Source organism: Phyllostomus discolor, chromosome 10 (assembly GCF_004126475.2).
Source record: "Phyllostomus discolor isolate MPI-MPIP mPhyDis1 chromosome 10, mPhyDis1.pri.v3, whole genome shotgun sequence".
NCBI lineage: Eukaryota > Metazoa > Chordata > Mammalia > Chiroptera > Phyllostomidae > Phyllostomus > Phyllostomus discolor.
The window spans coordinates 41,958,909-41,982,553 of record NC_040912.2 but is presented as its reverse complement, the minus strand read 5'-3'; the positions used below and the strand labels follow the sequence as shown (position 1 = coordinate 41,982,553).

General features: G+C 37.0%; 1 pseudogene; it reads right to left on the bottom strand.

The window, feature by feature from the left end:
• Positions 1–496: 496 nt before the first annotated feature.
• LOC114508013 lies at positions 497–2,254 on the bottom strand (annotated as a pseudogene).
• Positions 2,255–23,645: the final 21,391 nt, after the last annotated feature.

Below are 23,645 nucleotides of genomic sequence, written 5' to 3'. Positions count from 1 at the left end.
GAAAATACCTGGAAACTAGAACATTAACAGCCTGCAGCCCACTCTCCAAAACTGCTCTAGAATGGGAAACCCCACCTGTTCCTAGTAGGGACTTCCACCTGCTAGAGTTAGTGTGGCTCCCTTTCCCCTTGTTACCACATGGGCTTACGATGGTGTTTCAGCACACAGTTCTAAATGGGGTCTGGATAAGATCTAGCTTCTTGGAGAATTATCTTGAAAACAGGGATGGAAATATTAACTGGACAGAGGGAAAAATGGGTACCAGGAGGAAATACAAGGTTACCCCAAATAGCAGAAACATATTTAGATTACCCAGAGTGCAGAGGAGACATCCAGTAAACACCAAATTTTTAAAAGTGCCTATTATGTGCCAGGCACTTTTCTAGAGCACCCCAAGAGAGAAAGAGACGCAGAAGATGTAAATTCTGAGGGAGAGGAAAGAGGCAGTTAAGGGAAAAGGCTGAGGAAACAGAAGCCTGAGTGACATGATGAGACCTTATGGCCCCTCTTCGGCCTCTTCACCAAAATCCTCCTCTGTGGTGAAAGATTTCTGTGGTGAAATCCTGGTACTGCTCTTCACACTGCTCTCAGCCTTGGTAAACTCCATCTTGCCTATGCCCTCACCTGTGTACTGGTGGAAGAAAGCCTTCTGGTGGAATAGGGCAGTGAAGTGCTCTGAGATGTGCTTGAACAGCTCCTGGATGGCCATTGCTGTTGCCAGTGAAGGTGACTACCATCTTTAGGCCACAGGGCAGGATGTTGTAGATAGCTGTCTTAACATTATTATGGATCCTTTGCACAAAGTAGCTGCTATTCTTGTTACACATGTTGAGCATCTGCTCATCTACCTCCTTCATGGACATCTGCAAGACAGCAGCCACTGTGAGGTACCAGCCATGGCAGGGTTCACTGGCAGCCATGGTGTTCTTGGCATCAAGTATCTGCTGGGTAATTTAGGGTACAGTGAGGGCCTGATACTGCTGGTTTCCATGGCTGCTTAGAAGGGGTAAATCCAGGCATGAAGGAGTGGAAGCATGGGAAGGGCACCATGTTGACTTCCAGCTTGCAGAGGTCAGCACTGAGCTGGACAGGGAAGCTGAGGCAGGTGGTGACATCACTCATGGTGGCTGAGATGAAGTGGCTCAGATCCCCATAGGTTGGCATGGTCAGCCAAAGGTTGCAGAAGCTGATTTTGTAAAGAGCCTCACTATGAGACCAGTAGGTCTCATCAGTATTATCTGCCAACTGATGGACACAGAGGGTGGCATTGTGGGGCTCAACCAGTGTCAGGTTCTTTGGGGTACCACACTAAAGGTATTTGTGATGTGGTCAGGATGTAACCAAAAATGTAGGTTTGGCTGCCTTCCCCAGTGACAGCCAAACTCATACAGGTGCTGGTGTAAAAGGAAAGAGGTTTATTCACATGCCACAACATGAGAGAATTGTGGGCTCACATCTCAAAGACCATCGCTGCTTCCTGCTCGAGCCCCCAGTTTTTACAGGAATAAGTAGTGAATTTTTTTTATCTAATTATCTTGCTAGCTTTTGGTGCACTGGGGTCCTATTCATTCATCTTTCTAGCCTTTGGCCACTAGGGCCTATCCATACATCTTTCTAGCTTTTTGCCTGGTGGAGACCTATCCATCCATCTTCTAGCTTTTGGCGCACTGGGGCTGTCTTTATAGCTTTTGGTGTGCTCAGTTTAAGAACCTTCCGTTGTGCCATTTTGGCCAATGGAGGAAAATGCCTGGTATTCCCTATCTACGGTAACAAAGATACTCTTCCCAGAGCTTGCTAATGAGCAAGGTGCCCATTCCAGAGCCTGTGCCCCCACCCAGTGAAGGAGTCAGCTGGAGACTCTGCAGCCAGACACAGCTCTCAGCCTCCTTCCCTAACACATCCAGGCCTGAGTCAATGAGCTCAGCACCCTCTGTAATAGAGACCCTTGGCCCAGTTGTTGCCTGCTCCGGAGTAACCAAAAACGGAGTTGTCTGGTCTACAGATCTGGCCAGAAGGACCTGAATGAACAGAGTCCATGATCCCAGGTTCTAGATTCACTAAAAGAGAGTGAGGAACATGTTTTCTTCTTGTGACTTCACTGTAATACAAGAGATGCAATCTGGCTGCAGGTCACTGTCCCTGTGGGAGGGGCCAGTGGTTGTTGATGTCATGTTCGTCACTGATTACCTTCCAGAACTTGATAGCAATCTGGTTGCCACATTTGGCTAGCCTGGATGTGCACGACTCCCCTCATAGCGCAAATTAAATTTTTTTGCTCTCCTCAAAGTGGGTACAGGGAGAGGAAATATGTATTATTTTTCTGTGCTGCCACTCACAGGCTGGTAGAATGGGATGCACCCTGGAGGCTGGAACAGCAAGGTCCCAGCATGGCAGCAGGAAGGTTCTGAGAGGGCTGTAAAACATCATGATCTTAAGTTGAAAAGGTTTTCACTTCTGGTAGGAACCAGGGCATGCTACCAATCTGGGATGACTGTATAGCTCCCCAAAGGTCCTATCTCTTACAGGAGTAAAATGTTTAGCTTAACCACTTTACCTTTGCCCTTGCCCCAGCATCCACTTCACAGTGTTAATAGCAGCTTCCAGCCTCATGGAATCCTCACTTTTCTTTTTCTGTTTTCTTCCCTCTTTAATCATTGCTTTTAAAATACACTTACTGCGCAAAACCTCAGCTCCAAGTCACTGATTCTGTTGTTGTTGTTGTTGTTGGGTGTCCCCATACCTCCCATGAGGGAAGAATAGTTCTCCTTGAAGAAACCCAGCAGCTGTTAAAAAAGATTATATAGTATCAGGGACCTAATGGTTCTATTACAGAAAGGTCCCTCTGAGCAATTTGTTTGTCATGTTGTCTGAAGTTCAATTTCATCCCACTATTTTTTATCTTCCAGTATTTTTTCACCTGTCATTCCTTCTCTTGGTTTTTGGTTTTTTGGTTTGTTTGTTTGTTTCATCTTTTGAATGCATACCCTGTATTTCCTTTACCTTTATTTAAAAATCGCTACAGTGGGGAAGCGATAACTGAAAAAATAATCATCCTTTTATGTTCTTTTTCATATAATTATATTTTACAATTTGTACCAATACACACACACACATACACACACACACACACCTGCACAATACACAATACACATCACACTCACAAATAATTGTATATGCTTCATTTTAAAGTTAATTTTAACTCATGAGTATTTCCTGTCATTAAAGTTATTTGAAAACATAACACTATGAGTGATATAAAATCCATTTTAGAACACCATATGTCTTACTGATGGATATTTAAGTTTTTTCCCCATAAGTCATATTTACTGTAATAAATACCATGAATACCTTTGAACAATTATTTTGTCCTTGTTACTGATTAATTTTTATCACATAACTCTCAATAACTTTCAAAAATGGTTCAAAAGTCTATAATCCGCCCTGGCTGGCATAGCTCAGTGGAATGAGCTCGGGCTGAGAGCCAGTGTCGCAGGTTCGATTCCCAGTCAGGGTACATGCCTGGGTTGCAGACCACAGCCCCCAGCAACCACACATTGATGTTTCTCTCTCTTTCTCCCTCCCTTCCCTCTCTAAAAATAAATAAATAAAATCTTAAAAAAAAGAAGTTATGACTAAGTTCCTTAAAAAAAAAGTCTATAATCCTACCAACAGAGTATAATAATAGCATTTTCACTATATTTTCTCTAGGATTTTTTTTATTTTTTAAAGAATTACTAGTCAGATATATTTTTATATATGCACAAACACACACATATATGTACACATTCATATATATGTGTATGACTTTATCTGTACATTCACTGTTTTATATTTCATTGCTTATGTTTCAAAATTTTTCTGGACTTTGATGATTTTTATGTGTTATTTATTCACATTATCAGAGAATTTATCAAATTCAATTTCTTATATATAAAAACAGTACAATCAGAAAAGCATGATTGCATAAAATGAGTGTAAAAGTAAACATGTTTTTTGTGAAAATATGATTAATGCATGATAAAATTTAAAATTTTATTTGGCATCTGTTTTGTGCAGTATAAACCAAGTAAAAGATACTCTTGCTGCTTTAGAATCTTGTAAAATAAATGAAAAGGTAAACATAATAATAAATTATATATGTCCAAATCATTATGAAATACAGAGAAATGACTCCCTATTTCATGCCTGAAGTTTAAGAAAAGCAAAATAGGACACATTTATTCTTAGTGTATAGAATTCATTTCAGACAATCTGAGTATTGAAAAACTAATTTGAGGGCAACATATATTTTTTTAGCACATTAACTTTTTTCTTTCTTTTTTCATTGTTATTCAAGTACAGTTGTCTCCACTTTCCCCCCACTACTCTCCCTCACCCCAGCCATCCCCATCTCCCAACATCGATCCTACCCGCCTTTGATTTCATCCATGTATCCCTTATACATGTTCCTTGACTACCCTTCCTATTTTTCCCCTGTTATCTCCTCCCATCTCCCCTCTGGTGACTGTCAGTTTGTTCTTTATTTCAATGCCTTTGGTTATATTTTGCTTGCTTTTGTTGATTAGATTCCACTTATATGTGAGATCATATGGTATTTGTCTTTCACAGCCTGGCTTATTTCACTTAGTATAATGCTCTCCAGATCCACCCATGCTGTTGCAAAGGGCAGGAGCTCCTTCTTTCTTTCTGCTGTGTAGTATTTCATTGTGCAAATATACCATAGCTTTTTTTAAGGTTTTGTTTATTTATTTTTTTTTTTTAGAGAGAGGGAAAGGGAAGGAGAAAGAGAGGGAGAGAAACATCAATGTGTGGTTGCCTTTCATGTGGCTCCCACTGGGGACCTGGCCTGCAACCCAGGCATGTGCCTTGACTGGGAACGGAACTGGTGGCCCTTTGTTTCAAAGCCCATGGGCAATCCACTGAGCTACACCAACCAAGGTTTACCACAGCTTTTTGATCCACTCATTTATTGATGGGAACTTAGGTTGCTTCCATAAACCGTGCTGCTATGAACATTGGGATGCATAGGTTCTTTTGAATTTGTGTTTCAGGATTCATAGGGTATAGTCGAGCAGTGGAATTGCCAGGTCAAAAGGCAGTTGCATTTTTAGGTTTTTGAGAAAATTTCATACTGTTTTCCTCAGTGGTTGCACCAGTCTGCATTCCCACCAACAGTGTACTGAGGCTCCTTTTTCTCTACAACCTCACCAGGATTTGTTGTTTTTTTTGTGTATGGATTTGTTTATGATGGCCATTCTGAGCAGTGAGAAGTGGTATCTCATTGTGGTTTTAATTTGCATATTTTTTACTGAATTTATTGGGGTGACGCTGATTAAGGAAATTATATAGGTTTCATGTGTACAGCTATATAATATTTCATCTGTATATTGTATTGTGTGTTCACCACCAGAGGTCAAATCTTCTTTCATCACCATTTATTCTCCCTATGCCTTCATCTACTTCCCCCTACCCCTTCTTCTAATCACCAAGCTGTTGTCCGTGTCTGTGGGTTTTTTTGTTTGTTTGTTTGTTTGTTTGGGTTTTTTTTTTTGCTTAATCCCTTTACCTCTTTTGTATAAGAGGCATGCATAAAACCAGATACATATAACATTCTTACTTTCATCTCATATATGTTCAACCAGAGCATACAATAAAAGTTAGGCATAAAATTTCAAATTAAAATAATTATACTTGATTTTTTTAATTGAATGTGTACCTTGTTGCCTAGAACCTGTTTATTTCTGTGAACAATCATAGAAAACCACTGCACTTCAGCCACATGCAGGATGGAAGAATGACTCATCCTAAAAAAATCAATATATCAATTCATAAACATATGAATATATTATACAAATAATTCTTATAAAACTGGTATCTCAATCACAGACTATTGGAATATTGAATACTTAATAAAATTGATTTCTAGAAATAACTCATCAATTTTGTGTTATCCATAGATTGAATGTATATAAATGCACTTGTACATGTGTTTTATAAGTCTCTTCAGATAACTAATTTGTATTCCTGCAGATCTGCTTCCTCCAGGGAAACAATTTCCAAGAGGTGTGTTGAGTGATGAGGATTGAAGTTTCCTTTGTCTTCCTGGGGAGTCTCCAGTTCTGATTGCTTCATCGTTTACAACCTCAGCAGTGCCACTGAGCAGCACTGCAGACCTGTGGCTGTGACTGTGCATCCCATGTGTTCTCCCAAGTACACAGTCACAATCTTATCAGTGTAGAACAGCGGCCAACTTCAGCCCAATCCTTGTCCACTCATATTCAGTCAGGGGAATTTTATAAAATATGCTCTTAACAGAACTTGATTAGGCACAATTTTTAAAGAGCACTAAAAACAGAAGGCACTTTAGAAAAAGGCATTTCTTGCCAAATTACAGGGATTTTTGATTTAAAAATGCAAAGGACTAGCAAGAACATTCTAAACCAATGTTTGTATCGTCTTAATGAGAGTCAATTTAGGTCACATACATATATGCAAAATCCACTCACACAAAGCCATAAATGGATTTCTGACAAGAGCACCCATTCAGCCAATAAATGTTTTGATCTTCTCCAGGGTGTTGGACAGAATGGTAGGTGGAGGAGATACACTATTTAACAAGATGGATATACTGTCCCAAACCTCACGGCAATTCAGATTGTGAAGAAACAGGTAGCATGCAAATAAGAGAATCATTATAAGTCATGATATATAATACATAGAAAATAAGCAATTTTCTATGATAGTAAATACAGGGAGCATTAGTCTGAATATAAATGATAGAGACAACCACTTAGGCTGATGTGGAATTTCTAATGATATGGTGAAGAGAGAAATGAGGAAGAATGATCTAAGAACATGTGCAAAGACCCTGGGGGTAAGTATAGGAACTAAAAGAATAACAGTACAGCTGACACATGGCGAGCAATTGGAAATTGAAAAAATAAAATAAGAAATGAGATTGGAGAAATAATTTCTCCAATGTGCTTTGTAGGCCTCAATGGGAGTACATGATTTATTCTAAATACAAGGGAGAACCATTTAAAGATTTAAGGCAGAGAAAAATAAGTGATCAAACTTATGTTTTAAAGATATTAGTGAGATTATGATTTGAAAATTGATTTAATTAATTAGAGGGTGGCAGTTGGGAAACTGGTGGCATCAGAAATGATGGCACACCAGAATGTAGTTTGTTTATATATATATATACAAACTACAAACATATATATATATATGGAGAGAGACAGAGAGAGAGAATGGACAGATTTGAAATACATTTTGGGGGAATTAATGAACAGGCATCCAACAGGATTGGATTGAGGAACAAGTGTGGTGAGGATGGTATGAAAATAATTGAGAATGAATTTTAAACTTCTAGCTTGAGAAACTATGAAAAAGGTATTGTCACTCTCTGAATGGAGTAGACTTAGGAGAAAATGTTTGAAGAAGGGATTATAGGTAGAAACAAAAGTTTGATTCTGGATATCTTATACTTAATACATTTGTAAGACATCTGAATAGAACTCTTTACTTAATCAGGTAACATATGGATATTGAGTTCATAAGAGAGCATTGAACTACAGCTATGAAATTGTATTGTATTTGAAGCCACGAAAGTGAATGTGATCACTAAGGTAGAATTTGAATTAGAGAAAAACGTATATCTTTGAATAGACAATTTGAACAACTATGTCAAAAGCTGTTAACAAGCAACCACTGGATTTGGCATGAGGGAGATCCTTGATGATCTTGCAATAGCTGTTTTAGTGGACATATAATGACAAACGCTAGTTATAAGTGGGCTGAGGAATGAATCGCAGGTCAACAAATGGATTTACTGTGTGGAAAACTCTTGAGAAGTTTGTACTGTGATCTGAGAAAAGTGACAATAGTGCGAGTCAAGAGAGGATTTTATTTTAAAAACAGAAGATACTAAAGCACATATATAGGCTATTTGTAAGATTCTAGAATATATATTGGTATTAATGTTGCAGGAAACAGAATGGATGAGTGAAGGAGCAAGGTCCTTAAAAAATGTGAAAAGGGATAGGAACCAGGTGACAAATGTAAAGATGGATCTCTTACAGTAGAGGAGAATACTTTCTTTATCAAAAAGGAAGAAAGAGTCCTGGCTGGTATGACTTAGTGGATTGAGTGCTGGCCTGTGAACGAATGGGTCACCAGTTCACTTCCCAGGTAGGGCCCGTGCCTGGGTTTCGGGCCTGGCCCCCAGTAAGCGGTCATGAGAGGCAACCACACACTGATGCTTTCCTCCCTTTCCCTCTCTAAAAATAAATAAATAAAATCTTTTTTTAAAGAAGCGTGTAGAATAGTACCTAAAAGATAGGAAAATTAAACATGGTGAAATTTAAGAAATTTTGAAAGAAACATTGGCAAATGTCTTGGTCACTATTAAAGAAAAATCTTCCTAGATAAGATGAGCAAACAGAAGTTGATTTTATTCTAATACCATTGCCAGGGATGGGGGAGAAAACACAGATGAAGGCTGGCCACTCCTCCTCTCTGAGACAAAGGAGGGGTGAGAGTTTTTAGGATAGGGTCAGGGGAGGGGACCATATACCATCTATATTTCCTAAGTAGTTGTATCCAACGGAGGAGTACACTTTCTCCAGCTTTCATGATAGGAGTTAGTTATGTAACTTGTAGCAAGGTGCCCACAGAAGTCAGGCTCCCACCTGGTCTGTGAGATAGTGAAATTATCTTCCTTGATTTTATTTCAAAAGGATGGGTCCCAGAACCTTGAGAAGGACATTGCTGGGTTGTAAAACTTGCAAGAGGGTTTTAAAAATTTTGTATCTCAAAGGGGAGAAAAGTAATTCACACTTACAAATTTTTTAAAGTAAATGCTCTAAGAAAAGGAAAGTCAGGGCTAGAGTCAGGAAAAAAAACTATACTTTTTTGCATTGGCCACCTAAAATTAAACACCACATGTATACTCATATGTTTGTGAGGAAAAAACTTTCTTCTGCCCTCAAGGTTCTTCTGGCTGGTCTAATCATTAGGTAGGCATGAGACAGATTAGCAAGAGAAACTAACCAAATTTAATGCATATATAGGTATAAGAACCCTATATTCATATGTATGGGAAACGCACATATATGGGAGTCAGGGATCCCATATGCATGAGAGGTTAAGAGATAGGGGAATTGAGGTACAACAGACATTCTGAGCTAAGGATAATGTAATGCACCTGGCTTCAGATTTCCCTGCTCGATAGCTAGGTCAAAGAGGGTGTCTCTGATAAGCTCTTATGCTCAAGGCCCCTGATTCCAGCACTTCTAAGTAGTTAAAGGGAAGGGCAGAAGTTTCTTTGAAGTCTGAAGCTATATTGCCTTTAGCTCAAAGTAATCTGTATACCACTGAGGCATATCTTAGGGTGGCTTGTTCTGAACCCCTGCATATATAATCAGATATTTTAACTGCTCTTATTTAAATGCATTATTTTGTCATTAATAAGATGATAAAGAGGCAAGTATATAGCATGGTTCATGATATAAATTCTATGGCACCCTCTGAAGATTTTTTGCAGACTTCTATGTTTACATTTCCAAAACTCTGTTATAATTATGCCTATCCTTTCCACTGCAGGATAACTCCTCATACATTAGCATATTCTGCATTGTTTCAGCTGTGTTTACTGGGTGCCTGGTATATAGTAGCTAATTTTAAAACAATCCTCACTTTTGGAACCCATTAACCTACATACTCACTATACCAGAACAAATCTTTTGTTTTTGTTTTTTTTAGGTGGATTCTTATAACCAGGGGTTATACACTTTCAACTCCATTTTCAGATATTATCCCCAGCTGTTCCTGGTCCCAAGCTAAGCTCTATTTGCTCACCTGAATATATCATAGCCTATCAAATAGAATGTCCAAGGAAAAGTATTTCCATCTGAGAAGATTGAGGAGCTTTCCCACTCACCACCTATGCCCATTACGAATACAAGCATTATGACCTCCTGCCAGAGCCTGTGTTATCAATAATATACAGATAATATACACAGATATTAATATATATTAATATATATATAGAGAGAGATGTAATTTATACCATCTCCAAATTAAAAGGAGTAATATCTTTGCAAGCACCTTAATATCAACTGACAGCCAAAGTTCATGAAATCCTAATCATTCACCAAAGCCTGTCAATGCTACTTGAATAGTATACTGCTCTTGTATTTGATTTCTTTTATGCCCAACATCCTGAGTAGGATATGAAGCCTTAGCCCAAGACTTCATATCCTACTCAGAACCACATTACATGTTCGTAACATTCATATAACAATTTTAAGAAGTTGGGCTGTTCTTAATTTTATGGATAAGGATATTGAATCACAGAGAGATTAATTTACCTAAAGTCATTTTTAGTAAATGGCAACGCTGGGATTCAAACCTAAGCAGTTATGCACTAAAACCTGAACCTTAACCACTGTTCTACATTCATTTCTATAAAAAAAAAATGGACTAGTTTATGAAATTCAAAGGAAAACTATAACATGTAATTTAACAAGTTCGTAAATATTTACTTTCTAAATGCCAATGAATCTCTAAGTGTTCCAAAAAAAAAAACAAAAAAATCACGATTTAGCCACTATAGATTATTTTTCACATAAGCCAAAGACGTTCTTACCTCTATGTCAAATGTTATAAATAATAATCCATATAATAGTCTTTATTTTTAAACATTATTTACATATGATATTCATGTAGATCAGTAGACAATTAATATAATCCTTCTAATCAAAATTCACATATTGTACTCTGGCTGGTATGGCTCAGTGATTGAGTGCTGGACTACAAACCAAAGGGTTGCAGGTTTGATTCCCAGTCAGGACACATGCCTGGGTTTTGGGCCTGGCCCCCAGTAGGGGGCACACAAGAGGCAACTACACATTAATGTTTCTCCCTTTCTTCCTCCCTTCCCCTCTCTAAAAATAAATAAATAAAATTGTCAAAAAAATTACATGTTCCCAGACTTATGATTAGCAAGTAGGAAACAATGAAATACTAATGAATAAAACCTTTATTTATTTTTAGGGAGGACATGTAGGAGGCTTAGATAAGCCAAAACATAAATTTGCTGTTACCAAACACGAGCTTTTGCAGTATTGTATTTGTTTAAATAGATCACCTTTTTCTTTTTAGCTTCTAGCCAGACTTTGCAATTGGTTGTTAAAAACCTGTGACCACTAGACCAGAGAGAAATACCAAGCATTCATGAAAGCTAGAGTTGTCCTTCAGTCAGGAACAAATGAATTCTAAACCAGGTAGTTGGCAAAACCTTTATTTTATTTTCCTTTCAGTGACCTCCTAGAAATGAAAAGCCCTCCTGAAAACAGGTGGTCCTGAAAATCTGCAGATAATTAAGCAAAATTGGTCTTGTTGAGAGCTTGGCATGAAATGTAAATCTTTAATTACATTTTAATGACAACTCTTACTTTACATAACTATGTGAGGTGGTATAACATGAGATTAGGGACAGCTAATGCAGATTTAGAATTGTTTTTCTCAACATTTATAACAACTCTAAGTAATAAAAAACATGTTTAGTGATTAAATGGCTTGAAGAGGTCCCTTTCAAACATGTAGTGTATTTATCATTTTTGTTATTTTTCATAACATTTCTGTAATTATTAAAAATATTATTATCTTGTTTTAAGGAAAGCTAAAGTGGAGGAGAGTGTTCTGGCTGAAATATGGCTAAACTGTGTTCAGTTAGCGTCCTCATTAATATTAGTCAGCCATATTATTTTTTAGCAAAACACAGATTGCAATGGCCTTTTAAAGTCTCTTTAAAGGCTTTATTTTACTTCATTAGTTAAAGAGTTTTAGTTCTGCAGTAACTTGAACAAAGAATTATAATTATTGCTTTTGTTTGTTTATAAGTTTAATGCTTATAAACTGCTAGTACACATATTTCTTTCAAATTATCCTAAGCAGCTTATATAGATGAACTTGAATCCAAGCTTTTCCCAAAGTGATTTCAACCATCTGTAGAAATAGTGTACCATTTCCTCTCTCTCATTTATCCTAATTAGGTCTTATGCAATAAATCATTTCCTGTAAAAGTGCTGTGACTTTTTTTTCAAAAAATCATGCATTCCAAGGTATTGAACTGAATATAATTTAATAGCTATATTATTAAAATTTAGTGTAACTTTAAACATTACAAAATAGTAGATATTCTATGTTCTCATTTTTGTATAAATCATGAGGGCCATGATTTATACCATGGCATTTTTACATGCCATGTAGTGTTTTAGTCCATGAAAGGGTAAATTTGGGAAACACAAGTCTATCCGATGCTTAGCAAAATGGGCTGCATTTCATTTTGTTTTCTGGTCCTGATAATATATAGAGTGTCACAAAGCAGCTATTATTCCAAGAGAGAAAACAGTCCCATAAAATGGCACATGCTCAAAATTGAGCTTAGGACTTTCCCTCTAATCCTGGTGCCTCATCAGTACTCTCCATCTTGGTACATCATTCCACCATCAACCGTCTGTGCTTGAAACTGGACTAATCCATCTCCCTCCCCTCAAATCCTGTTTACTACCAAGTCTTATTGATTCTGTCTTCTAAATATGTCTTATTGATATTCACTCTTCTCTATTTCCACTGGCCCCTATTATGTTTAAACACTGCAGTTTGTCTTCCTTTGTCTACTTTTACCTATTTCTAAGCCATTCTCCATCTTGTAGGCAGTGTTATCTTAAAAACTATTAAACTGATAATATAACCCCTTTGGAATAAGATCTGGCTTTTTAAACCATAAAATCAAGTGTACACTTAACCTCCTGAGCAAGAAATTTCAATCCTAGATATTTACCTCAGAGCAATAAAAAGTTTTTTTTAATAAAAATGTATGAGAATGTCTGTCTATGGTAGTTTTATTTGTAATACCTAAGATTGGAACCAGCTTAGATAGTCACCAACAGGAGAAACAAATTGTTACATATTTATACAATAGAATGGTATTCAGCAATTTAAAAGATACCACTAATATACTCAACATGTATGAATCTCAAAAATATTATGCTGACTGGAAGAAGCCTTACACAGAACTTACTCTTTGATGCTATTAATCTGATCTAGAATAGGCAAAACTAATCTACAGGTAAAGGAAAAAATCAGAATATACTCCAATGGGAAGGGAAAAAAGTGAGGACAGGAATTGACTATAAAGGAATACACGAAAATTTTCTGGGGCAATGAAAATGACCTACATTTTTATTGAGATATATTTGAGATATATATATATATATATATATATATATATATATAATCTTATATTTGTTTCAGGTTTACAATGTCATGATTCAATATTTATATCTATGGTGAAATAATCATAGCAGTATGTCTAGTTAACACCCTTCACCTACATAGTTACAATTACTTTTTTCCTTGTATTGAGAAATATTGGGATCGTTTTGATAAGAGTTTGGTGTTACACGGGTTATGTTTATGCATTTGTCAATAATCATAGAAAGGTTATGACTTTTGCATTTCACTACATGTTCATTTTATCTTAAAATATAAATAACCTTAAATAAATCTTGAACTCTAATTAACAAGGTACATGCTATTATGCTTAGGAGTAAAACATGCTGATGTATGAAAAAAAACTTTGAAATGCATGAAAAAATAAGACTGGACTGCTGTGTATCTTGATTGTGGTGGTTACATGACACCAGGTTTTGACACTCTCACACAACTGTCCACTGGAAAGGATCAAAGATTCTGTTTGTACATTTTGCCTCAATTTTCAAAATGCTTCCAAAGGTAAAGTACATCAATACATGGTTAAATGAATGGATATACAAATGGACTAAAGCAAATATAGCAAAATACTTACAATTATAAAACAAGGTAGTGGGTATTTGAGAGTTTACCAAACTCTCAATAATAATTCTTATTATTATTGATATTAATAATAATAATTATTATTATTATTAACTCTTAAATAATTTTAAGTTTTCTGGCTGTTTGAAAAATTTCCATAACAAATGAGGGGGTAAGTATGTAAATATGGCAGGATTGCATTTTTACCATGCTTAAAAGGCTATAATAGCATCCCATTGCTTTTTTTTGAATTAGCTCTAGAATTATTAATATGAAATAAAGGTCCCTCATGCCTGGATCTCTCCCTGAGTCTCATAGAAGGTCATTTATTCCTCTTATAATATTATCTAATGATAACTTTCTCTGTTAGTTTCAACAAAGTAATGGACCCTTCTTCTCATGCACTTGGTAATTAATAATAATGTAAATAATTGTGTGACTCTAGCAATTTTTAAAATCCATTTGACCATCATCCATTAATATACAGCTAGTCCATACCTTCATAACCAGAACTTGGCCTAATATAAGTACTCCATAAACAGAGATCAAAGTGCATATAAAACCTGACTAAAGAAAAATATTCCCCTGATTCATTTCAAAGGGAATCATGAATTTGTGTGATTAGATTATTGATTTTTTAATACTTACTAATTCTATTACAGTTGTCCCAATTTTCCCCATTTTGTCTCCCTCCATCTGGCCCCACACCCCATTCCCACATTCCATCCCCACCCCGTTGTCCATGTCCATGGCTCATTCATAATTATTGATGTTTTAAAACATTCCTTCATTTCTTAAAAGGGTAAAAATTTTACACAGTGAAAATGAAGCCATGCTAAATGAGACTTCAGAAAACATATGTTTGAGGTTATCAATTGGTAAAGTATCTCAGGTGCTTAATCTTATGGCAAAATAATTCTGACAAGCATTTTACCTCATTATAGATTTTCATTTTAATATATTTTTGAAGACTTATGTAAATATGTGTTGACTCAATTAAAATTTAATTTTCATTCCACTTAAATTTAGTTGCTTATAATATGGCACAAGAAAACAACAAATTTGCATGTTGACATGAAATAAAACACATTATCCTTCCAGAAAATGGGTAGGGAGTAGGGGGAGGTAAATAGGATTCTTGCCTGCTGAAATAGCTATAAAGCTTTTCTAATTAGAGTATTGGAGCAATTTTCAGGATAATGGTTCATTTAAATTGCTCTGCAGACAAATCTCTGGGGTACTGGTACTGATTAATACTTCAGTGATCTTTAGCATTAACTCAGCTGAGAGAATTAAGGAGAGCAAAGTCTCCATTGCCCAACTTTCAGATATGTACATTAGGAAATTAAGTGGGTAGATACTCCTCCTTTTTTAAACAAAATAACCAGAAATCAAAATTTTAAAAGTATTGACAAGAGGGAAATTATTTATAAAGGACTAAAAAGTAGTGCTCCTATTGAACTGTATGAGAAGATATAGAAAATTTTGAAACTGTTATATAATTATATTTGAGGAGATTTTACTAATCCTATAAAATATGAAGGGTTAATATTTTGTAACATATATTTAAAATCTTCTAAGTTTTATAATATCCCAGATGTTGGATGAAAGAGAGAGAACAAAAGGTAGATAAAAGCATTCTTGTCTCATTTAAGAGGTCCCCCCAAAAAAATTTCAGTTGGTTTTACTAAAAATTATGCACATTACAATTGTCTCTAATAACTACATTTTTTTACAGGGTGAGAATGAGGTTCTGGGAAAACTTCTAAATCGAACACTTAGCTATGCAGTTTGAGTCCCAACAGATTTCTGCTGGAAATGCATGAGGAGCTGAGTTCAACTGAGTGATTCTAGATGAGGGACACTGGGAATTGTATTTGCAGGATTTAAGAATGGAGGACAACATATTTGCTCAATGTAACTTCTTTTGACTCTATTTTGCCAGAGTTCTGAGAAAAAGCAATAAAGGAAGACACTAATTCTCAAGTGAATAATCCCTTCTATGGAACTTGCTAACTGAGGAGCTAACAGCAAATGGCCAGAACTAAATTTACTTTCTTCTCTAAACAACAACAAAAAATATCCTCATTAGAAACAAGACTGATGATCTTATATAAATCTTTATATTGAATATGTAGCATTTTGAGAGAAGCAAATAAAAAGATAGGAGTTCACCTATTTTTTGTATATTTACAAAATATTGACATATTCTGTAATGTCCTATCAAAAATCTCTCAAGACAGCATTTAAATGGAGATTTCATTAAAGCGTGGTTTTGTTGAAACTTCTCTGCCCAGAAAATCAATTGTGTAGTTCCTCAGATGTGATCTGATGAAAGGATGTAAACTACCCCTAAGTTAAATTAGAAAATGGAATGTAGAACAGAATACCAATTTATTAATTCACAGTAAGAATTATGACTTTATTCTGACCAGAATATGCACCTTGCCATGATCAAGGTAAGTTTTTCTTTTTGGCAGAATTACATGACAACCAACACAGAAATATTAGTATCTGGGAATCAGCAGTAAGAATTTAGATAATCCTGAACAGCTTCTATAAGCCTACCACAAATTTTTCCCCAAAAGGATATAACCTTACTACAGAGTACTACTTATAGTCATTGACAAAATATTCTTTCTTATTTATTACTGTGCCCATGGACAATTATTTTTCTGTTCATTGTTTTTCAGGGCCCTATGATTCAAAATGAACCTTTCTTCAATTGTTTAGAAAGCTTATTTGACCACAGTCCAGTCTACGCTAGCAGTCACTAAATATAACTTTACATGTCTTTGATTTTATCTATTATGTTGAATTATTTGTTTTCACTCACAAACACTACCTGATTTTATTTCTAAGTCTTTTAAAAGGAGGGGTTTGGAAGGATATGTTACACGACCTGTACCTGTCACAATCTTTAGCCATATGAAAATTGTTTAGTCCCCATAAAGGGATTTAGTTTGGAAGCCACCTTGTTCTCAGCTACTGTTAACATTGCCATTTCTCACTAATCTTACTCCATATAAGCCTCAAGCATGCCAAAGAGAGGACTTTTAGACCAAAGAAGCAGTCTGAATTGTCAAAACGATACAACATTTAGTGAGAGACCAAGATAAGGTTTAGGAATAATATTTCTGCAAGATGTTAATAGTTATCTATTATTAAAAAGATTCCAGTCCTGGCTAGTGTGGCTCAGTTGGTTGGAGCATCACCCCATAGACCCAAGGTTTGCAGGTCTGATTCCTGGGCAGGGCACTAACCCAGATTGCACGTTCAATTGACCAGTCAGTGCGACTACAAGAAGCAACCATCAATGTTTCTCTATCATATCAATGTTTCTCTCTCCCCCCACCCCTTTCTGTCTCTCTGAAAACAATGAAAATATGTCTTTCAATGTGCATAAATAGAAAAAAAAAGATTCCAGAGTCAGAATCTTGGGAAGGATGGATAAAACAACACTACATAATTTTGTATGTATCTGTAACTCTCCAATAGAAGACAAGGTATTATCATATATTATGCAAGCTATTTAACCATGGAATTATTTTCTTGTAGAACACTCATTAATAGTCAATGGAACTAAGGATTTGAGAGATACAGTTAGGATTAAACATTAACAATCAAAATATAAAAACAAAAATCAATGCACAGTAATACATAAAAGGCTTTAGATCTTCTTTTTCACTGTTGTCTCATTCAGAAAAATTATGAAAGATCCTATTAGCAGGTATTACTAATTGGAGAAGCAGCTGTTAGTAGATAACTTTTGATGGTAATAATAATGATAATAATAATAATAGTCAGGTATAGACATTAGGGAGAAGCCATAACCCTTACAGCAATGTGTGTCAAAGGGTGACCTCTAGAGCACACATGTCAAAATCACCTGGGCTGCTTCATAACAGCACAAATTTCTGAGTTCCACTGAAGACTTACTAAATGAGATTCTTCAGGAAGGGCCATACCAAATTGTATTTTAAATACACACACCATGAAATCTTAATATACGTTTGAGTTGCAAGATTACTGAATTGGGATATGTGTTTAATTTAGAAAAATACAAGACATTTAGGAGATTTGATAGACCACCTGGTATCTACCATGCCATGGGATTCAAGCAATGTCTTAGTTAAAAAAAGAAAAAAAAAAATCTGTGCAGTTTGTAAAGTTTAATATATGTTAGTTTCTCCAGTATCCTTCCAATTCTGTCATTCACATTGTATCTAAAGATGCCAGTGAAGCTTTTTTATTACATAATGACATGCATTGAAATGTTAACTAGGTAGATAATCTGTAACAAACAGATAAAGTATATTGAATACATTATATCTTCCTGATATGCCAAGGTTGCAGGTTCAATCCCTAGTCAGGAAACATGCAAGAATCAACCCATGAATACATAAATAATTGGAAAACAAACCTCTCTCTCCCTTCCTCTCTCTCTCTCTCTCTCTCTCCAATCAATAAAATGTAAAAATATACATACATTCATAATTCTTTCATATTAAATAATTATAGCACCACTATAATTATCTATATGGTGTGGGCCCCATCTGTTTATATTTCTCCAGCGTTTGCCCCACCTTTTTTTTAGGTTAACCCCCTAAGTTTTAAGTTTTGCTGATGAGAATGACTTTTTAAGTTTTGCTGATGAGAATGACTTATCAATCAGACTAAAAACCAAGGGAATGTCCAAATGGCTTACAAAGGGCACATCACACTCCCTGTCATAAAAATTTATACCTTCAGTGGATGACACAAAAACAGATGATAATAAAATGAATCATGAACTTGCTCTTCCTTGAAGAGCCTGTGCTTGAGTCAGAGCTGCTCTCCTTCCTGTCCTTCCTCTGGCTTTTCCTGCATTTATTTCTGTTTTAGCCAAAGAACCTCAACTGAATCATCAATGAAAGAATGACTCAGGGGAGTTACAAATGCTTTTATTGCTCACCACAATCAATCAGTATCTTTATTAAATAAAACACTGTGTTATCCACTCCATGATTTTTTTAAAGTGTAAAAACTCCATGTCTTTAAAAAGTTTAGATTGAAATCTAACTGGAAAGATACAGTATATTCACATGTAAAAGCAATGCAACTTGTTTACTCTTTAAAGAAATTAAAAATATATTTGATTAGTCTTGAAAGTGTTCCATTTCAATATAAAATGCATCTTAATATATGTTCCCATAACGTGCATATTATTAATTTATTTTTTTAATATCTTGCAACCTTGTTCTGCTCTTCATCTGCCTAAGAAACTCTCCCACTGAGACTCGATGATTCCAAGATGGTAATCAGAACTCATTCCATTTTTTACTTTTTAAAAGAAACTGGCAAATTTATATACTACAAACTTCTACTGAAAATGGAAGATTTTGTATAGATTTTGTTTTGCCAAATCCTGACTCACCATAGAGCAGAGGTTGGACCCCCTTGTGTAGTGGACCTTGGAAGTTGTCTGGCTTGCTGTGAGAGGGACCCAGTAGGGAGGACTGAACACATCTTGGTGCAGTGTAAGAAACACCTTCCTCAGGACTCAGTACTTGTATGACCTCAGAAATTTGTCCATGTCTTTCCCTGCATGTTCTGCAAATGCATTTTCTTGGGACTTTTAAGCACCTTTTATAAGTCCTAGAGTTGGTGTCTGCCCAATCATTTGTGGACAAGCAATTGGATGGAGTCTAGCCCCATAGTGTTCTGTACAAAGCCAGCTTCCACATGGGTTACAACACTCAGAATAGAACAGGTGTCCAGGGACAGACCTGTCTTCTCCCAGGGCCTCCTACCCCACAAACCCCACTGTCCTTCTGGGCTCTCTCACCTCAGTCAAAGAGCAATGGAAGAGGCCCTGCCAAGCATACTACATGTGACCACCACCTAAGTTATGCTGGCAAAGGCAATTGAATCCAGTAGTCAAGGCACAAAGAGGGAAACCCAGGAAATACCAGTTACTAAAAACCAGAGAGGCTGCCATGGCCTCTGCCACTTGGAGAAGCTTATGGGTACATTTCCCTTTAAGAACCAGTTAGGGGAGAGTTGTTGACTTTGATTTGAAACTCCCTCCCCTGAGGGCTGGGTGTCAACATCTTTCTCTCAACACAGGCACCACCTGTGTCATTGGGATGGGCCAAATTCTCCATCCTCCAATCCTCCATGGGGAAAGTATAAAGTTGCAGCCACAATTGTCTGGATATGGTGATCAAATCCAGATTATGTGAGCCTGGGGCACAGTGGGGGTGGATCCGGGTTACTACTGCAGGTTCATAAATAAGTAAATAAATAAGGGGTAAAGCTCTCATGATTGTTAGTAGGATTCTCGCTATCATTAGGCAGGGGTCTGCAGGGTGATTTTTCCTTTCCTCTCCATTTGTATATTTCCTAAGAATCTCCCATCTAATCTTGGGAGGGATTTGGAAAATTAATAAATGGTGTGCAATTAGAATATCATTTTTTTAGTGAAAATTGTAGCACTTTAGTCACTCCTCTTAAGGACTGTGTTTTCCATACTCTATGTATCTAAAATGTATGGATACTTTCTCTAAATGTTTGTCAAAATACGCGGCTTGCAGTATATTTTCTCTCAACATCTCTGCATCAAAACTCCTCAGAGGAAGATTAATCGGTCATTCAGTGCAAAAGAACAAAAACAAAAACAAAAAACACCCTGGATGGTGTAGCTCAGTGGATTGAGCACAGGCCTGCACTAAAGGGTCACGGGTTTGATTCCCAGTCTAGGGCACATGCCTGGGTTTCAGGCCAGGTCCCCAGTAGGGAGCACACGAGACACAACCACAGATTGATGTTTCTCTCCCTCTCTTTCTCTCTCTCTTCCCCTCTTTCTAAAAATAAATAAATAAAATCTAAAAAAAACCACATATGCTCATATATTCATGGTAGAGCATATATATTTAGCATAAAGTAACCTATTTTATTTTCTCTGTGTGTAATAATTACAATTTTATTGTAATTTAAATTTAGATATTTTATATATAATAGATGATAGAATGCATTTAAGTATTTAAAATATGTATATATGTATACATATGCACATAGATATATGTGTATGTGTATGTGTGTGTGTATATATATATATATATATATATATATATATATATTTGGTAAAAAAGAGATTCCTAAGTACTGACTCAAAGATATGTTGTGTAGACAATGAAGACAGCTCTGCAATATATTCCTGAGCTCATGGGATGGCTAAGTACTTGAGTTACATAAGACAAATCTGGCGTCTCCTCTAGAAAAAGGTGGACAAGACCAAGCCCTTTAGCAGGTCCTTTCCAGCACTATTCTCCACTGCCAAATTCCCACAGATCACAGAACCCCTCTTTCTCTGTTCTGTCACCTATTTATAGGTAGTATTATCAGTCTAAAAAGACAAAATGAGAATTGTTGGGCACAGAAAAAAATAAAGCATAGGTACCTGGTGCTGAGTGGTTTTTTAAGCTTCTATTTAGTTGACCACCATGTGAACACCACATGCCAACTGCTGCTTCCTTCACACAATTTGGGACCAGCATCCCTTCCCATCAGTCCCTTTATTCACAGATCAGGAGTGAACGAAATCTACATCTCCATGTGGCTTCATTGGACTTCAGTTAACGTCGGCGCTCTTCATTGAAAAGCACAGCAAATATGGGAAAAACACACACACGATGTCAGGCTGCCAGAGATCTTTCAAATTTTCAGAGGCTCCTAAGCCAGGTGATTACAAACGCCCAGGCAAGGTGAGCTGTGGCACCTGTGCCAACTGTTTATCTTTGCTCACACATTTTTGTTTATTTTTTATCATTTCATGAGAACCCATGATGTGACAACTTGGATGCTCGGCCTTTGGTACCACAGGATAAATCAAAGCTGGGTGAAATATCCCTGCTCATGGAAACACATCAAGGGACCTCGCACTGGCCTTCAGGAGCCCACACGAGCATGGGTAACTATTGGGATGCTCCTTCTGGGGAAAGCTTCTCTGCTGGCTGCAGGGCTTGGTTTTTGGGTCTCTGACTAAGGATGGCATTCACCATCTTTCCTGTGAAGTTAACCAGAGCACAGCTTCAAGGAAATGAGGCCTGAACAACTGTGGATGGACTCCATGTGGCTCAGACTAACAGAAATGCAAACAGCTGAGAACAGTGCTGGATCCTCAGTAGGTGCTGTATATGAGCCATCTGACCTGAACTGAAACCCAGGAAGAAGCACTGTGTGCCTAAATCTAAACTTTTTGCCAAAGTCTAAGCATGATGAGTCTACTCATGATGAGAAGAATCCTGCTGGCCCTGCCCAGAAGTGGGCCTCAGCATAGGCCCCAAATTGAGACTTTACTGGGGAGGAAGCAATTTTGCAGGTGAAAGGTACTTATCAAACTGACCTTTTCATTTGCAAGTATGGAATGTGGTGGGGAAGCAGGGGTTCGGCTGTGCAGAGTGACTACACATGGAAGCTCAGGCACAGCATTTTCCCTAAGCCCAAAAATGATTTTCAGTCACTTTGTTCCAGCACATTGTAAGCTCCATTTAGCTAGCCAGACAAGCATTTGCGATAACTCTTGGGAAATAAAAGTCTTACAACTAGCAGTCGAAGTCACTCTGTATTTCCTGTGAGGCTGTGAGGGAGGGAGGGAGCCAGGAGATGAGAAGACCATTTGTTTCTGCTTCCTCAGAGATGAAAGGCATCTGCATAGGGACCCTGTCCCAATCTGGGCCCCCATTCATTACCCCCACCTCTGAATCCCTGCAGAGGTCAGTGCAAGGGGTGAGACCCTGCAGGGGAAAAAGTAGTATGACCAATATGACCACAGCATAAAAATGACAGCCGGGAAACCTGAATGTGGCATTTGATGGTGTTCAGGTGTTACAGGATAATGTATCCTGGGAAATAACTCCCGCTTTCTGCCTGAAAATACAGAGGGGGTGTGTGTGTGTCTGTGTGCGTGTGTACACGTGTGTGCACTACTGGTAGGTTTCTAAACTATTTAAAAATGTGTTTCCTGAATTGGCAAAGAAATACTGCTTCCCAACATATGGATGCATGGTCTATACTAAAACCTACGATGTGACTCCTGATCAAGATAGATCATTAGCTGATATATAAGATTACAGGCAGGTAGATACATAGATAGATAACAGCTAGCTGGATGGATATATGATATAGACAGATAGATGCTAAATGAATAGAAGAATGGGTAGATAGATGGATTAGAGGAGCTTTAGATATATCAGGGGTACCATCATTTTACAAGGAGGAAGTTGGTGACTTGAGATGTTTCAGACAGGCACAAATGTAAGTGTTGAAAAGTGTGAATTCTGAGTTTTTTCCCCCTGACTCCTTGTGTGTCTTCTCTCAAGACCTCAGTTTTCTATTAGTGAATTTATTTATTTGGGATGTCCTAAAGAGGTTTAGGAAATCATATGTATTTATATATTAATGCATCGGTTTTATTATAAAAGTATAGTTTTAATGAAATCAGAAAAGAGTTCTTCTCTCTGTAATGTGAGGACACACACCTTGGAAATGGGGAAGGAGTTAGAGCTGTGCCTGTGTGACTGGAGACTTTGCCCCCTTGCTAAACATGATGGCTGGAAGAAGGGAAAAGGCAAGTATGGCTGACACTGGCCCTCATCATTTGGAAGCCTGGACACTCCAACTGGCTTTCAACGTGTGTGAGGTTCTGGGAGAGGACTTTTGAAATGGAACATGGCTGAAAGCAAAAAGACAACTGGTTCTTTTTTTAATATGTTTTATTGATTATGCTATTACAATTGTCT